Source organism: Hyla sarda, chromosome 6, assembly GCF_029499605.1.
Source record: "Hyla sarda isolate aHylSar1 chromosome 6, aHylSar1.hap1, whole genome shotgun sequence".
NCBI lineage: Eukaryota > Metazoa > Chordata > Amphibia > Anura > Hylidae > Hyla > Hyla sarda.
Genome location: NC_079194.1, coordinates 144,841,741 through 144,859,664, shown reverse-complemented (window position 1 = coordinate 144,859,664; position 17,924 = coordinate 144,841,741). Strand labels below are relative to the sequence as shown.

The 17,924-nt window shown below is 45.6% G+C and overlaps 1 pseudogene; it reads left to right on the top strand.

Moving 5' to 3' along the window:
• LOC130277468 (carboxylesterase 5A-like) overlaps positions 1-17,924 on the top strand; it is a 70,657-nt pseudogene that overhangs the window by 18,938 nt on the left and 33,795 nt on the right.

Genomic DNA, 17,924 nt, shown 5'->3' with positions numbered 1-17,924 from the left:
GAGCCGATCCCCGCGACAATGGGTCGCCCTGGGGGTCGGCTCAGTGACTTGTGCACTTTAGGTAAATGATACCATTTTGCGGGGCATGGGCAATCGGGAGTTAACTTATCAGCGGTTTTCTTCGAGATAATGCCTTCAAACACAGATTTACTCAAAAAACCTTTTAAACTCTCTAATATTTTGTTAGTCGGATCACTTAAGAGGGGAGTGTATGTGGTATGGTCTGACAGTTGCCTTTAACCGAATTAAAGAAACGAAGTGATATCGTTATAGTTAGAGCGGATAAAGGAGGGAGTGTAGTGGTGGTCTCTAAGACACAATATAATGAAGAAGCCGAAAGGCAACTGTCAGACCATACCACATACACTCCCCTCTTAAGTGATCCGACTAACAAAATATTAGAGAGTTTAAAAGGTTTTTTGAGTAAATCTGTGTTTGAAGGCATTATCTCTAAGAAAACCGCTGATAAGTTAACTCCCGATTGCCCATGCCCCGCAAAATGGTATCATTTACCTAAAGTGCACAAGTCACTGAGCCGACCCCCAGGGCGACCCATTGTCGCGGGGATCGGCTCAGTGACTGAGCATTTGTCACAGTAGATAGATTTTTTGCTCCGTCCTATTTTGCCCACAATTTCAGCGTACATTAAGGACACTAGTCACCTATTATCTATAGTTAATGACTTACCATGGGAAGAAGGTTGGAGTTTATGTTCCATTGATGTCACTAGCCTGTACACCCGTATCCCCCACGATACGGGTGTGCAGGCGGTGACCGAAATTTTGAAAAGAACTGAGAACTCTAAACAATACATTAAATTCGTACAAGACGCCCCCAAATTCGTCCTACAGAACAGTACTTTTGTATATGAAGGCAGGTGGTATAGACAGGACACCGGGACCCCGATGGGGACACCGGTGTCCTGTACATACGCTAATCTGTATCTAGCTAATTTTGAGAATAACATAGTATATACTACTGCTAATCCATTCATAAAATATATTAGAACTTATGTCCGATTTGTGGACGATATTTTGTTAATATGGTCAGGAACCAGAAACCAATTTTATCAGTTCGTAGATTACCTTAATGACGTTAAAGGTTATAATATGGAGTTTACACACCAATATGGTGGAGATACACTAGAATTCCTAGATATTAAATTGCTAGTGAAAGAAGGGAAATTAATAAGTGAAGGATACAGGAAAGAAGTGGCTAAGAACACGATACTTCACTATCAAAGTTCCCATACACAAGCAGTTAAAAATGGTATTCCATACGGACAGTTTTTACGTTTAAAAAGAAATAACACTCAAGATTCAACATATCAAAAACAGGCAACCGAGCTAGAAAGAAGATTAATAGAACGTAACTATCCAGCAGATCTAATTAAGAAAGGGAGACAAAAAGCAGATGAGAAAAATAGAGAAGAATTATGTAGAAAAAAACATAAAAACGCGCCCTTGAATAGGTTCACGTTCACATTTCAGAATTCACCGGTAAATAAAATGATAGAGAGAGCAATTAGGAGGAATTGGTATATACTAGAGACAGATGAAGACCTCAAAGAAATGGCAGGAAAGAAACCATTAATCTCCTATAGAAAAACAAAAACAATAGGAGAAGTATTGAAACGTGCACATAACATACAAAAAGATAAAGAAAAGAAAAATAAAACAGACTGGTTAACTAGCCATGAACCAACAGGGAATTTTCAATGTAAAAATTGTAATTTTTGTAGATATAATCTCGGCTTGCAAACATTCAGAATAGGTCCAATTACCCATACGGTTAGCGAACTTATTACGTGTAAAACAAAAAATGTGGTCTATGTTATATTTTGCCCATGTGGCTTCTACTATATAGGGAAAACAATCAGACAAATGTGCGCTAGAATCAGAGAGCACTTTTACTCTCTACGCACTAAAAAGGGAGCTCCCAGATTTATTTCGCATGTAGTGGAAGCCCATGGAGGAAGTCACGAATCATTAAGGTTTGCAGGAATAGAAAAAGTAGCTGCACGACCGGGGCTAAGATCTGATAAAAACCTTCTTAGAAGAGAGACACAATGGATAATTGCTACTGACGCAACGGGAGTCTTAGGGCTTAATGATAAAGTTGATGTCTCAGTTTGCTTCTAAGAGTGTTTTTTATGATACTAGTCCTGGCAGTCTGAACAAGGAGCTAGATCTAAGTAGGAACAAGCTTAACTAAGCAACCTCCTCCCCTTCTTTTAACGTCACAAGGTGTGTTAGATGGTGATAGGTCCAATTACTAAACTCACCTGTATAAGAAGATGACATGTTCCGGTAAAGAGTTAGGCCCGTTGAAGCACTACTAAGTGCGAAACACAGGTGTCGCCTCTCTGTGGTACCCCCCTTGTACCATCCGTCGTCTCCCCGAGAATTGTACTACGGCTGTGAGTAACGTGCAATAAAATCTGCTGAATTGGAAATCCGGTGAGTGCCGACTTTTCTTTGTCTTCTCATGCACTAATTTACAAATCTGTTTAACTTTCTGGTACCAGTTGATTAAAAAGAAAAAAAAAAGTTTTCCACCCGAGTACCCCTTAAGGGGCTTGTACCTGAAATATATAATACATACCTAGCAATTCTTAATATACTTAGCCACCAGACAACTCTTTAGTCGGTAGCAGCTGGAACAGCTGTACTGGGACGCCGCAGAACTATAGACAAAGGTGACTCATGACTCTTCAGCTACTGTGGGAATACAGGTGAACCAGGCATCTCCAGCTGTTGCGGGACTGTAGACAGGGGTGACTGTTGTCTTTATAGCTGTTATGTACCTGTATACCTCTTGCAAGCATGTCATGTTCTACAGCCTGTAACCATGTATATGTTGTTTCTTTCTAGGTTATGGTATTTATTCATGGAGGAGGGTTACGTTCTGGGGGAGCAGGTATGTTTGAGGGGACAGCACTGAGTGCGTTCGAGAATGTAGTTGTTGCATCTATCCAGTACAGACTTGGTTTTCTGGGATTTTTCAGGTAAGTGGTTAAAACTGGTATATGATGATTTAGAGATGGTGACATGAATGTGGAGATCAGGGATCTGAGCTGAATACATTTTGAGGAAGCTCAGAAAATAAAATACAGAAAAAAATATGGAAGGGATGTAGTGACTTTTCAAGCCATGTAGATGGTGATCTGCACTAACATAATTACAAAATGGTAAATATTAAAAACTTCCTGCTGCAATTTGTGGTAAAAAGCTGGTTTGTGCTCGAGGCTACATCGTGACCGGCTGCCTGCGACTAATCACTATAATAACAACAACACACAATAACGGTAATCATGATAAACTGTAATAATGATGCAGTGACGATGATAACGGTTATTATGAGTACCGCAGTAACGATAACCATAATAATTGTCACGATGCCGGCTGGCAGGAGGTGGATCCTCTGTGCCAGAGAGGGATTGGCGTGGACCGTGCTAGTGGACCGGTTCTAAGTCACTACTGGTGTTCACCAGAGCCCGCCGCAAAGCGGGATGGTCTTGCTGCGGCGGTAGTGACCAGGTCGTATCCACTAGCAACGACTCAACCTCTCTGACTGCTGAAGATAGGCGCGGTACAAGGGAGTAGACAGAAGCAAGGTCGGACGTAGCAGAAGGTCGGGGCAGGCAGCAAGAATCGTAGTCAATAAGGCAATAGCAGGAGGTCAAGTACACAGTATGGACAAACACAGTAACGCTTTCACTAGGCTCTAAGGCAACAAGATCCGGCAGGGGAGTGCAGGGGCAGTGATCAGATATAGTCTGGGAGCAGGTGGAAGCCAATTAAGCTAATTGGGCCAGGCACCAATCATTGGTGCACTGGCCCTTTAAGTCTCAGGGAGCTGGCGCGCGCGCGCCCTAGAGAGCGGAGCCGCGCGCGCCAGCACATGACAGCAGGGGACCGGGACGGGTAAGTGACCTGGGATGCGATTCGCGAGCGGGCGCGTCCCGCTGTGCGAATCGCATCCCCGACGGCCATGACAGTGCAGCGCTCCCGGTCAGCGGGACCGACCGGGGCGCTGCGGAGAGAGAGACGCCGTAAGCGCTCCGGGGAGGAGCGGGGACCCGGAGCGCTAGGCGTAACAGTACCCCCCCCCTTAGGTCTCCCCTTCTCTTTGTCCGGTAACTGCCTCCCCTGGGATGAGGACACCGGGAAAGAATGGAGGGTTTCCTCAATGGCAGGCAGTACAGCAGGAGTGGGAATGGGGAGGGAGGGCAGAGGGCGAGGCCTGGCACGGGGCAGTGTGACACCAGGACGGGGGCCATGAGGAGGCACCGAGGCTTGCCTGACTGGACTGGGAGGGGGGGAGAGGCACTTCTTATGGCAGGCAGAGTCCATAAAGACCTTAGGGAGACCGGTTACAGGGGGAACCACAGGGTCACGGCAGGGAGTACTGGGAACCGGTTTAAGGCAGTCCTTGAAACAAGAGGTACCCCAGCTCTTGATCTCCCCTGTGGACCAATCCAGGGTTGGGGAATGGTGTTGAAGCCAGGGTAGTCCAAGGAGAATTTCGGAAGTGCAATTGGAGAGGACCAAAAACTCAATTTTTTCGTGATGAGGTCCGATGCACATTAGGAGGGGCTCCGTGCGGTAACGCACGGTGCAATCCAACCTGACTCCGTTGACCGCGGAAATGTAGAGTGGCTTGACGAGACGGGTCACCGGGATGCGGAATTTATTCACCAAGGAATCCAGAATAAAATTCCCAGAGGCACCGGAGTCCAAGCAGGCCACGGCTGAGAGGGAAGAGTTGGCTGAAGGAGAAATCCGTACGGGCACCGTGAGACGTGGAGAAGCCGACTTAGCATCAAGAGACGCCACACCCACGAGAGCTGGGTGCGAGCGTGCGTTTCCCAGACGTGGAGGACGGATAGGGCAATCCACCAAGAAATGTTCGGTACTGGCACAGTACAGACAAAGATTCTCTTCCCTACGGCGATTCCTCTCTTCCTGGGTCAGGCGAGACCGATCCACTTGCATGGCCTCCTCGGCGGGAGGCCTAGGCGTAGATTGCAATGGAGACTGTGGGAGAGGTGTCCAGAGATCTAAGTCTTTTTCCTGGCGGAGCTCTTGATGCCTCTCAGAAAAACGCATGTCAATGCGAGTGGCTAGATGAATGAGTTCATGCAGGTTAGCAGGAGTTTCTCGTGCGGCCAGAACATCTTTAATGTTGCTGGATAGGCCTTTTTTAAAGGTCGCGCAGAGGGCCTCATTATTCCAGGATAGTTCTGAAGCAAGAGTACGGAATTGTACGGCGTACTCGCCAACGGAAGAATTACCCTGGACCAGGTTCAACAGGGCAGTCTCAGCAGAAGAGGCTCGGGCAGGTTCCTCAAAGACACTTCGAATTTCCGAGAAGAAGGAGTGTACAGAGGCAGTGACGGGGTCATTGCGATCCCAGAGCGGTGTGGCCCAAGACAGAGCTTTCCCAGACAGAAGGCTGACTACGAAAGCCACCTTAGACCTTTCAGTAGGAAACTGGTCCGACATCATCTCCAAGTGCAGGGAACATTGTGAAAGAAAGCCACGGCAAAACTTAGAGTCCCCATCAAATTTGTCCGGCAGGGACAAGCGGAGGCTAGGAGTGGCCACTCGCTGCGGAAGAGGTGCAGGAGCTGGCGGAGGAGATGGTTGTTGCTGCTGTAGTTGAGACTGAAATTGCTGTAGCTGTGACTGAAGCTGCTGTAGCTGCGACTGGAGTTGCTGTGTCATGGTGGTCAAGTACGACAGCTGGTAGTCTTGTTGGGCGATCTGTCGGGCTTGCTGGGCGACCAGTGTAGTGAGGTAGGCGACAACTGGCAGAGGAACTTCAGCGGGATCCATGGCCGGATCTACTGTCACGATGCCGGCTGGCAGGAGGTGGATCCTCTGTGCCAGAGAGGGATTGGCGTGGACCGTGCTAGTGGACCGGTTCTAAGTCACTACTGGTGTTCACCAGAGCCCGCCGCAAAGCGGGATGGTCTTGCTGCGGCGGTAGTGACCAGGTCGTATCCACTAGCAAAGGCTCAACCGCTCTGACTGCTGAAGATAGGCGCGGTACAAGGGAGTAGACAGAAGCAAGGTCGGACGTAGCAGAAGGTCGGGGCAGGCAGCAAGAATCGTAGTCAATAAGGCAATAGCAGGAGGTCAAGTACACAGTATGGACAAACACAGTAACGCTTTCACTAGGCTCTAAGGCAACAAGATCCGGCAGGGGAGTGCAGGGGCAGTGATCAGATATAGTCTGGGAGCAGGTGGAAGCCAATTAAGCTAATTGGGCCAGGCACCAATCATTGGTGCACTGGCCCTTTAAGTCTCAGGGAGCTGGCGCGCGCGCGCCCTAGAGAGCGGAGCCGCGCGCGCCAGCACATGACAGCAGGGGACCGGGACGGGTAAGTGACCTGGGATGCGATTCGCGAGCGGGCGCGTCCCGCTGTGCGAATCGCATCCCCGACGGCCATGACAGTGCAGCGCTCCCGGTCAGCGGGACCGACCGGGGCGCTGCGGAGAGAGAGACGCCGTAAGCGCTCCGGGGAGGAGCGGGGACCCGGAGCGCTAGGCGTAACAATAATAAAATGACCGTAATAGCAATACCATAATAACACATAATAATAACGGTAATGATTATAATAATACTCATAATAATAACACTACCAATGGCCCCAATAATCATAATACCAATACCATACTTACAGCGGTCAGATTTGTGCCATAAACCGCGACCGTGGGCATGCCTATAGAGGACCTGCCCAGATGGGAAATGATAGAATAAGGGAGGGTTGGGCGGGTGTCGCCATACGCCAGGCACTCCCTAATCTGTATGCAGGGGGGCAATATATACTCTTCCGCCCCTCCCACAATGAGAACCACAGTAACAATAACCATAATAATAAAATGACCATAATAGCAATACCATAATAACACTAACCATAATAATAATAACAACGGTAATGATAATAATAATAATACTCATAATAATAACACTACCAATGGTCCCAATAACCATAATACCAATACCCTTGAATAAGATGATAACAAGAATAACGGATAACATACTTACAGCGGTCAGATTTGTGCCAAAAACCGCGACCGTGGGCACGCCTATAGAGGGCCAAAAAACCGGGCAGTAATCAAACCAATTATCACTTACCTCCTCCAAAACTCGACCTTGAAGAATAGTATCGAATACCAGAAACCCCCTAATGTACCCTCCGCATTGAGGTGCCAGGGACATACAGATGCCCATGTAACATCTGTTCGACTGGCTGTAAATGTTGTATTTGTACCTGTACGATTGATGATACTTAACATGATGGTTAGTAGTGAACTATAACCTCTTGCAGGGCCCCCGCCATAAGGGCCAAAAAACCCAAACAATGTTCTTTGACTCCCTACCATCACCTACCTCTGGTCTTATTGCTCTGAAAACATGCCAGTAACAATAATTACGCAGTGCTTGACCCTGCAGACGAGGTAGGCATAACAGGTATTGTACCTCCTATGAGTCATGATATCATTACTCTTAAGATGTGTCAGTAACAATAATTACCCTGTACATCCCCCTGCAGACGTGACAGGTACACCGGGAATTCTACCTCCTAATAGCCTTAATATTATTTCTCTAAAAACGTGTTAGTAGCAAATACGTAGTGCATCTCCTTGCAGATGTGGCAGGCGTAGTAGCGTATACAGGACATTATATTATTGCTCTGAAAACGTGTCAGTAACAATAATTGCACTGTGCATCCCCCTACAGACGAGAAAGACACAACAGGTTAACTGCCGCATAAAAGTCGTGATATTATTGCTCTGAAGAGGTGTCAGTAACAATAATTACCCTGTACATCCCCCTGCAGATGTGGCAGGTACAACGGGAATACTACCTCCTAACAGCCTTAATATTATTGCTCTAGAAACGTGTTAGTAGCAAACACGTAGTGCATCTCCCTGCAGACGTGGCAGGCGTAGTATCATACAGGACGTTATATTATTGCTCTGAAAATGTGTCAGTAACAATAATTGCGCGGTGCATCCCCCTGCAGACGAGGCAGACACAATAGGTATACTACCACATAAAAGTTGTGATATTATTGCTCTAAAGAGGTGTCAGTAACAACAATGCACAGTGCATCTCTCTGCAGGCGTGGCAGATATAACGGGTATATTACTGCCTATGGATCGTAACATTATAGTTCTAAATGTGTCATTGACAATAATTACGCAGTGCATCCCCTTGCAGATGTGGCAGGTACAACGGGTATCCTACCGCCTAAACTTCGTAATATTATTGCTCTGAAGAGGTGTCAGTAACAACAATGCACGGTGCATCCCCCTGCGGGCGTGGCCGGCATAACGGGTATATTACCATCCATGGATCAAGATATTATGTTCTGAATGTGTCATTAACAGTGATTACTCCGAGCATCCCCCTGCAGACGTGGCAGGCACAACAGGTATACCACCGCCTCTGTGTCTGAAGACATGTCAGCAAGAATACTTACACAGTGTCTTACCCTGCCAGCGTGGCAGGCAAACAGGTATACTACCACCTGTAAGTTTTGTATTGCTCTGAAGATGGCAGAAGCAATAAGCCTCCCCATGCAGGTGTGGCAGGCCTGGCATGTATACTTGTCGTCTATGACAAACCTCTGAAGATTGCTTAAGCTAGTAAGGCATTGAACATCAATTACCAACGTGAAACAGAAACTCATCTATGATACCGTAACCAGAATATCAGCTATAATAACCTAATCACCGAAATCCTGCATGCCGAACAGTCTAAATTATGAACCTACGCACATCCTATGCTATAACGTAACACGGTATGTATTATAAACGTGTACCTGCTATGTATGCTAATGCAGCATATGCATACTATAGCTGTACTGAAGAAATGTACGCTATAAACGCTAAGAACGTATGACCATGTAATTCTATGAGTATTTTCACCACGTACATGTTACCAAGAAACATTTCATATCGATCATGCTTTGAACATGTACCCATTCTAATGGCATGGAATGTTTGCTTATACTGCTATAACGATGAACATTTGATTTTTTTTTTTTAATGCTAGGTAACTAACAAACATGTATAGTAAATGCTACAAGCATATGTACCGTATAGATACTATGAACGTATGTACCGTATGAATGTGACAAGCATATGTACAGTCTGAATTGTGTGACCGCATGTACCGTATGCAACTGGGTATTACTAATATGTTATGAGCGTATGAACAGAATGACTGTAATGACCATATGTACCTTATAAAGCTATAATATATTCCCAGCATAAGGCTATGAACTTATGATCAGCATCCAGCTATTTACTTATGAACCGGCACCACGCTATAGCCCAAGAAAACTGCTGTGGGCGTGTGTGCTATATACAAGCTGAGAACGTGTCTGCAGTGCCAAGGCTGGATCATGTGCCATAAGGGGCTATGAGCATCAGAGCCAGATAATACTATGGGCGTATATTCTGTATGAATTCCGTAAACATATGTGCAGTGAAAGTTGTGAGCGTATGAAATGCTGTGAGCGTATGTGCGGTGTAATTATGAGTGTATGTGCAGTGTAATGCTATGAGCGAACAATCGGTACTATGTTGTGAGCATCCGTGCCGTGTCAACACTATGAGTGTGTGTGCAGTAACTTTTCTCTGTTCTTTATTAACAGACGTGTGTATGGTATACGAGCGTATGTACAGAATAAATGCTATGAGCATATGAACCGTATGAACCTTACCAGTATGTACAGTCTAAGTGCCACGGCCGTTTGTAGCATATCCTACCAGCGTGTGACCAATAAATGTTGCGAGCGTATGAATAGAATGACTGCTCTGTACCACATGAAAGCTATGCATGTATGCCCAGCCTAACTGCTATGCACTACACCCAGCACCAATGCTATGATCAGTGTAAGGCTATGCACTTATGTATCACACCACACTATTGCGCATGAAACAGCACAAATGATGTGGGCATATGGCAATGTACCAGTTATGAGCATATGTGCAATGTGATGGCTTAGAGCGAATATGGAGTATGGAGCTATGAGCGTACGTGCCTTATAAGAACTATAAACATACGTACAGTGTGAAACTATGAACGTATCTGCTATAGGAATGCTATGAGCATATGTGCCATGAAAAGCTATGAGCGTATGTGTAATATGAATGCTATTAGCGTATATGCAGTATAAATTATATAGCATGTGTGCCATAACTGCTATGAGCGTATGTGTAGTATAAATACTATGAGTGTATGCAGTCTAAATTCCATAAACATGTGTGCAGTAACTGCCATGACTATATGTGTAGTATAAATGCTGTGAGCATATGTGCAGTATAAACCTATGCGCGTACGTACAGTACAATGCTGCGAGTGTATGTGCAGTGAAATGCTATGCGTACATACAGTGCAAATTATATGAGCGTATGTGTATTATAAATGCTCTGGGCGTAAGTGCAAAATGACTATGAGTGAACGTGCAGACTACATGCTTATGGGCGTAAGTGCAGTATGAAAGCAAAGTGTGAGCGAGCAGTATGAACGCTAAGAATGTGTATACAGCATGACTGCTATAAGCGTAATTGCAAAACATTCTGTGAGCATGTACAATGTAGGTGCTATGAGCAATGTACCGTATGAATTCTATGAGCGTACATGCCGTGAAATTCTGTGAGGAATGTGACAGCTTGAGAATACGTGTAGAGTTACTGCTATGGACATACGGGCAGTATGAATGCCGTGAGTGTACGTGCAGCATACACGCTAAGGGCTTACTTACAATGTAAAAGCTATAGCGTAGGGGCAGTATGAATGTTATGAGCATGCGTGCAATGTAATGCTATACGCCTATGTGCACTAAAGATACTGTGAGCGTGCGTGCATCATGATACTATGAGCGGGCGTGCATTGAGATACTGAGCTTGTGTGCAGTGTACATACTATGAGCGTGCGTGCGTAAATGCTAATGAGCATGCATACAGTATGAACCCTATGAACATGCGTGCCATAAATGCTGTGAGCGTACATGCCATGTAATTCTGTGAGCGTGCAATCAGTATCAATGCTTTAAGCGCACGTACAACTGCTACGAGCATATTCATCGTAAAAATGCTTATGAGCATGTGAGCAGTGTGAAGCAGTAGCGAACGAGCACGCTCTAACCTGTATGCAGGGGGGCGTTATATACTCTTCTGCCCCTCCCACAAACTCAGCCTTAACAGGCTTACACTTATGTGATTTGCATCGGTGGCCACTGCATTTATAAACCTGACTAAAGGGTTGTTATCCAGGCTAAACTATAGAATAATATAGCGAAAAGGAGTGAGTGAAACCTGGTACATTCAAAACTTTTGACATGTTTGGGCAACACGTGAAAAGTTTTTTAAAATGATTTCAACCCTTTAAAAGGTAGATTCTTAGTGAATTGACAGTTTAGTGGTGAAGATTTCAGCTATGATATACGCAAGCTCGCTGCCGTGTTTTATAGCAAATTAGACACAGGGTTAGGCCACACCCCTTTAAAGAAAAAAAACAGGCACAAGTATTAAAGGGCAAAAATGCACGCATTTTTTGGTAACTTTTTGCGCATTTTCCACTCTGTGTAGACACTTCAACACCATGCTAAAAGGGTAGTGGCTCACTAAAAAGTGAGTGTGGCACCGCTGGATTGAACATGGATAAAACACATCATAAAAATGCCACTTTTGGCACACATTTTTGGCTTAAAAGTAAGCCAACTAATAGATGATGCAAACTTCTACCAGCCAGTCTAAAGAGGCGATAGATTGTCAAACAACATAAGTCATTGTAGCTGATGGTGCTATTTAGAGACTGAGATAAAGTTTTCCTCTAATGTAGTGATTATGAGAAATAATTTTCATTATTACATTGTCAATGAAGCATCTGAAGACACAGAAACCTCTTGTCATCTCTCTTTTAGCACTGGAGAAGAACAAGCACCAGGAAACTATGGATTTATGGATCAGGTCGTCGCTCTGAAGTGGATTAAGGAGAACATAGAGAATTTTGGTGGTGACCCTAATTTAGTGACAATATTTGGTGAATCAGCCGGAGGAGTCAGCGTCTCTGTCCTTGTAAGCTCCACCAGGTCCTATATAATATAGATGTGCTTATTCCAGGCAGATCCTTCACTTCCTAGAATGTATTGGTTTCATGATATAATGGTAAAATTATTTCCTTGTTCTAATGATAATGATCCTTATTACCCTGTCTAAGAGTAACATCATGGTTCAGCTGGCTCTTTACTTGTGTCATTACTGACAAAACTTTGTGTTTTACTTTCTCTGATCACAGCTGATGTCCCCAATGTCAAGAGGTTTGTTCCACCGAGCCATTGCTGAAAGTGGAGTTGCCCTAATACCACATCTAATGGCAGAAAAAGCCCAAGATCTCACCTTTATTCAGAAGGGAAGTACTCTATCTATGTACAACAGAGAATCTGAACGAAGTTCTACATAGGCTTCATTCTTAGTGATGCCACCGCTGATTGATGTCTAGTAAATAGATAGACTTTATTATCAGTGATTACATTGCCACTATCTATTTAATGTGTGGTATGGGGTGTGAGATGCAGAGCAGATGGAATTACCCTAGGGCAGTGATGGCGAACCTTTTTGTGCCCAAGTGCCCAAACCGTAATGCACGCCAACTTTTTTTTCCCTCAAAGTGCCAGCACAGCAATTAAATCAGAATACTGAGGTTTAAGTTTAGAAAAAACTACTCATACAGTTGCCATAACTAATTAACATATTTTGTTTTAAAAAAAGAACACAACAACAGAGTTCAATGATCCAAACTTGTTTATTTATTTTATTGATAGTTTATAGTTCCCCCACATTAGGTTGTAGTTCCCCCACATTAGATTGACAGCACAGTTCCCCCACATTAGGCTGGCAGTATAAGTCCCCCCACATTAGGTTGTAGTTCCCCCACATTAGGCGCAGGATAGTTCCCCCACATTAGGTGCAGTATAGTTCCCCCCACATTAGGTGCAGTATAGCTCCCCCACAGACATACAGCCTTCAGCCATATACAGTGTATGGCGGGAGGCTGTATGCCTGTGTACTGCCCCACTTCAGTGTTCCGACCACTGCTCCTCCAGTCCGGGGGCCAAAATCTACTGCTATGGCCTACAGGCCCCTGCATTTTTAAAGTTAACAGAGCCGCAGAAAGGTAACCGGGGCATCCTTGTGTCCCGAAAAGATCTTTCAGGACACGGTGATGTCCCGAATGGGCTGATGGTGAACTATGGCCGCGTTCCCACAGAGGGGGCTCGGCGTGCCACCTGTGGCACACAAGCCATAGGTTCGCCATCACTGCAATAGGGGCAGATGGCATTAACCCCTTGTATTCGTGATGCCAGGGTGTGGTTTATCCTCAATACCACCCGAAGGTATACCGCTGGATCCTGGGCTAGGCACGGGGGCAATAATGACTCCGAAACCAAGTTACGGACAACAATAACTTTACTGAGTGACAGATGGTACAGTCTATACAGTGTAGCCAGGCCCATGGAGGTGACCAGTGACTTCAGAGACCTTAAGGGCTTGCTGGGACTTGCAGTGGTTTTGGACAATTTAGTGCAGGCCACGTTGACTTGACAATAGAAGACAGTGACTTGACTTGACTTGACTGGAGACAGACTATGCTGTGACTTTAGCTTACTTGTAGACTTGTAGCTTGTGGCTGCAGACTTGACTTGAGGCCTCCTATGACTTCAGACACACTCTTAGGCTCGACTGCACCTTAGCAAAGACTCAGGAACTAACACTGCAGGGAGGCTGCCTGACAGGGCAGCAAGGGTACGGGGTAACAACTCCCATACTGGGCCACCAAAAATGGATAGGTTGCATTCTCATAGATGTCACTACCACTTTCTCCTGAAATGAGAGGCTTCATGGGGATGGCAATGACTGCAAAGTCCTAGCGCAGACAGATTTGGAATCTCCAGATGGAATTTTTCTGGCCAGGGATTCTGTAATGTGAACCTGCCCTTAGTATAAGGATAGGCTACATTCTTAGTGATCTCATCGCTGCTCTCTATTCAATGGACAGGCTGTATTCTCAGTGTTGCCACCGCTGCTCAAAGATGCATATATAGGCTGTATTCTTTGCGATGTCACTGCTGTTCTTGTAAATGTATAGGCTCTATTCTCAATAACAGTACTGCTACTATCTAATGAATGGATATACGCTGCATTCTCAGTGGTGCCTCTCTCTCAGTGCTGCTGTGTAGTGCATGTATTCTTAGTGACTTCACTGCGAGTAGATAGGCTACATTCTCAGTAATATCACAGCTGTTCTATTACATTTCTTCTCATATTATATGTATATCTAGCTAATTAAACAATTATAACATAATGTTTCTGAAACAGATTGTCAGTAATGTATCTGCCTGTGACTCTGCTTTGCTCCTGGACTGTCTGAGGGACAAGACAGAAAATGAGATCTCTGACATATCTGGATCCCTGGTGTGTATTCTACTGTACACCACAATTAACCAAAATCTGATTTATTTATGGGCACGGATCCAAGATTATGGTTTTGATGGTAACAGAATTCATTCCTTCCCTTACAGGGTCACATATTATTTCCTGGACGTGTTGATGGGAAATTTATTCCCAAACCAACAGTAGAGCTGCTGACTGAGAAGGCAGTGGCACATGTTCCATTTCTCGTTGGTGTTAACAATCATGAATTTGGATATATGATTCCCAGGGTAAGACACTGATTTTTCTAATGATCTTACATTATGTGCCAGACTGTAGCAGCAGAACCTTGGTCCAGACAGCAAAAGTGGCGCTATTGGAGGAATCCTCATTCTGCTCATTGTTGTTTTTGTAATTTGTGCCCAGGCCTTTAATATTACTGGACTCACGGAAGGGATCCGGAGAGATCACATTGAGCATATTTTAGGGAAAACTCATCTTTTGGTGAGTGTATCTGCTAGCTGCTTGGCTGTAACACACATATCTATGTTATTTTTCCACAAAACATAAGTTTACATTTTATAGGTTGTGCGGCCTGAGGTTCTCTCCCTTATTATGGATGAGTACTTTGGTAACATCACTGACCCTCTCAAAATCAGAGAAAACTTCCTGGACTTATGTGGGGATATGATGTTTGTCATTCCAGCCCTTCGCACCGCTGGTTATCATCGAGGTAAGAAATACACTAAAGCCTTGATACATTTTAGAGCATGCTCTTACATACAATGCATCAGCAGTTGACAGAAGGGACACCTCCTAGTTCAAAGATAGAACCTTGTGCTGTAGATCCGGTGTTACTGACTTATTTATTTGCAGATTCAGGAGTTCCTGTCTATTTCTATGAATTCCAGCACAGACCCTCACTCTTCAAGGATCTTAAACCTGACTACGTAAAGGCCGATCACGCAGACGAGATCTTCTTTGTCGTAGGAGGGCCATTTCTTGATAAAGGGGTCATGTTTGCTGGTGAGTCTCTGGATTTTCAATGCAGTTAAAAAACATGGGGGAATTTATCATTGTAGGTGTGCCGTGAACTGTTTTGTAGGCAATCTTTGTTGCACAAAAAGTGCTGAGCTGCGTCAGATTTATAAAATAGTGCACAATGTTTATAAATTTGGTGCAGCAAGAAACTGACCAGAAAAGTTACCTCCCCACGCAGAATTAAAGTTCACTTTCATTTGGTGTGGTGGCTGGAGTGTGTGCTCTCTCCAACATATGGTGTAGATGGAAAAAGGTTTGTGTCACCCTGTAAGACTCATTTAGACCAACAAATTTATAGAGCAAAACATCACGGAGCATGACCAACATCTATTACAATTATGATCAAATTTGAAGGGACAGCAGACGGGCCAGAGAAAGAAGAGCAATTGGGGACTGAGAAAAGGATGATAGGGAAGAAAAGACTAAATAGATAGTAGATGTGGCACTCCCTCCTCTAAGGTGTGTAACGGCTGGAATAGTGGACTCTAGTGTACCACTGAGGACGATGGTGAAAGCCGCACCAGGGAGTGGATTCTAAGGAGCCGCTGGTTTTCACTTGCTGCAGCAGGCGAACTCCCAGGTTGCTACCCCTGGCGCAACTTGCCCACATTGGCAGCTAAGGTGAGGCAAGGTGCAGACTAGTAAGGAAGGACTCTTGGTAAGGGACAGGCAGGAAGGTCAGGACTGGCAGCAAGATACAGTGAACAGGAACATAGCAGACAGAACTGGTACACGGTATAGCAAAACACAATTGGGATACGCTTTCTCAATGGCAAGGTAGCACAAAGATCCAGCAGGGGTCCAAGGAGGTGAGAACACTTTATAGGGTCAGCGCCCGGCAATAGCCAATTACCGGCACGCTGGCCCTTTAAATTTCAGAGAGCCGGCACGCGCGCGTCCCAGGAAGCGGGAACGTGCACGCCGGCTGTCAGGATAAAGTATCCTCTGGCCGGTTGAGTGCGCCCGCAGCCGGACATTCAAGCCATGGCGCTGTCCGTCCCCAAAACAGTACAGGGAGATGGGCAAGGGATGTGCCGGCAGCCAGCATGTCTGGCCGCGATGCGAGTTGTAACAGTACCCCCCCCCCCCACCCCCTAGGTCTCCCCCTCTTTTTCGGCAGCAGAAATTTAAGCACCAGATTCCGGTCCAGAATGTTCTCTCCTGGTTCCCAGGACCTTTCCTCAGGTCCGAACCCCTTCCAGTCTACCAGGAAGAATCGTTTCTTCATGACGGTCTTGGTGGCCAGAATCACAAATATGTCCACAGCATCAGTCACAGGAGTAGTGGAGACACGGTTGAGTACTAGCGGCTTAAGGAGGGAGACATGAACGGAGTTAGGGATACGAAGGTATGGAGGAAGGCAGAGTTTATAAGGCACCAGGTTAATACGATGCAAGATCTTGAAAGGGCCTAAAAACTGAGGACCAAGTTTGTAACTGGGGATCTTCAAATGTACAAATTTGGCAGACAGCCAAACCTTGTCCCCTGGAGAGAAAATTGGGGGTGGTCTTCTCTTCTTGTCGGCCTGAGTCTTTATGCGGATAGAGGCGTGAACTAAAGAGTGCCGGGTTTCCTGCCAAAAAGCAGTTAAGTCCCGAACCTGGCCATCCACAACAGGTACTCCAAAAGAGGCAGGCAGAGGAAGGGGAGGGCGAGGATGGCGACCATAGACAATGAAGAACAGAGATGTTCTTGTGGCCTCAGAGTCCTGATGATTATAGGAAATCTCCGCCCAAGGTAACAGGTTGGCCCAGGGGCGGACTGACTGGCCGGTCCGATCGGACGTCGTCCGAGGGCCCAGGCGGGTTAAGGGCCTGCCGCCGCTACTACTCGTCCCAGATCCCCAGCAGACAGCTCTGCCTTCTCCGGTATGTGCGATACACACACACATACAGGATAAGGCGTCCCCTCCATCTGAGCCGCATCTGCAGCTTACACAGAGGAGATGTGACCTCCGCCCCCACGCAGCATGCAGTATAGGCGCCAATGACGTCACTCATTGGCGCCTGTACTGTGGAGGGGAGAAGACGCTGCTGCTGAGGAGATCGCTGCGTGGGACATTAGGTGAGCATAATTCTTTTTTTTTTACTCTGCCTATTCCTTTGGGGAAGGGGGGGAGTAACTCTGCCTATATTTATGGGGAAGAAGGGGGGGTTAACTCTGCCTATACCTATAGGGAAAGGGGGTGGAGTAACTAAAGGAAAAAAGATGCAAGTGCAGCTCACAATTAATGTGGAAACCCTACCTGAGGTCAACAGGGCATGCAACTATACCACAGTTGCAAAATAATGCGAAATATGTATAGAAAAATATTGCCCGGACCTTCCAAGGTAGTGTGATTGATTAAATAAACAATGGATAACTGGGTCGTACTCCAATAATAATTCAATAATTATTTATTTAAAATGTATAGTGCATTACTCC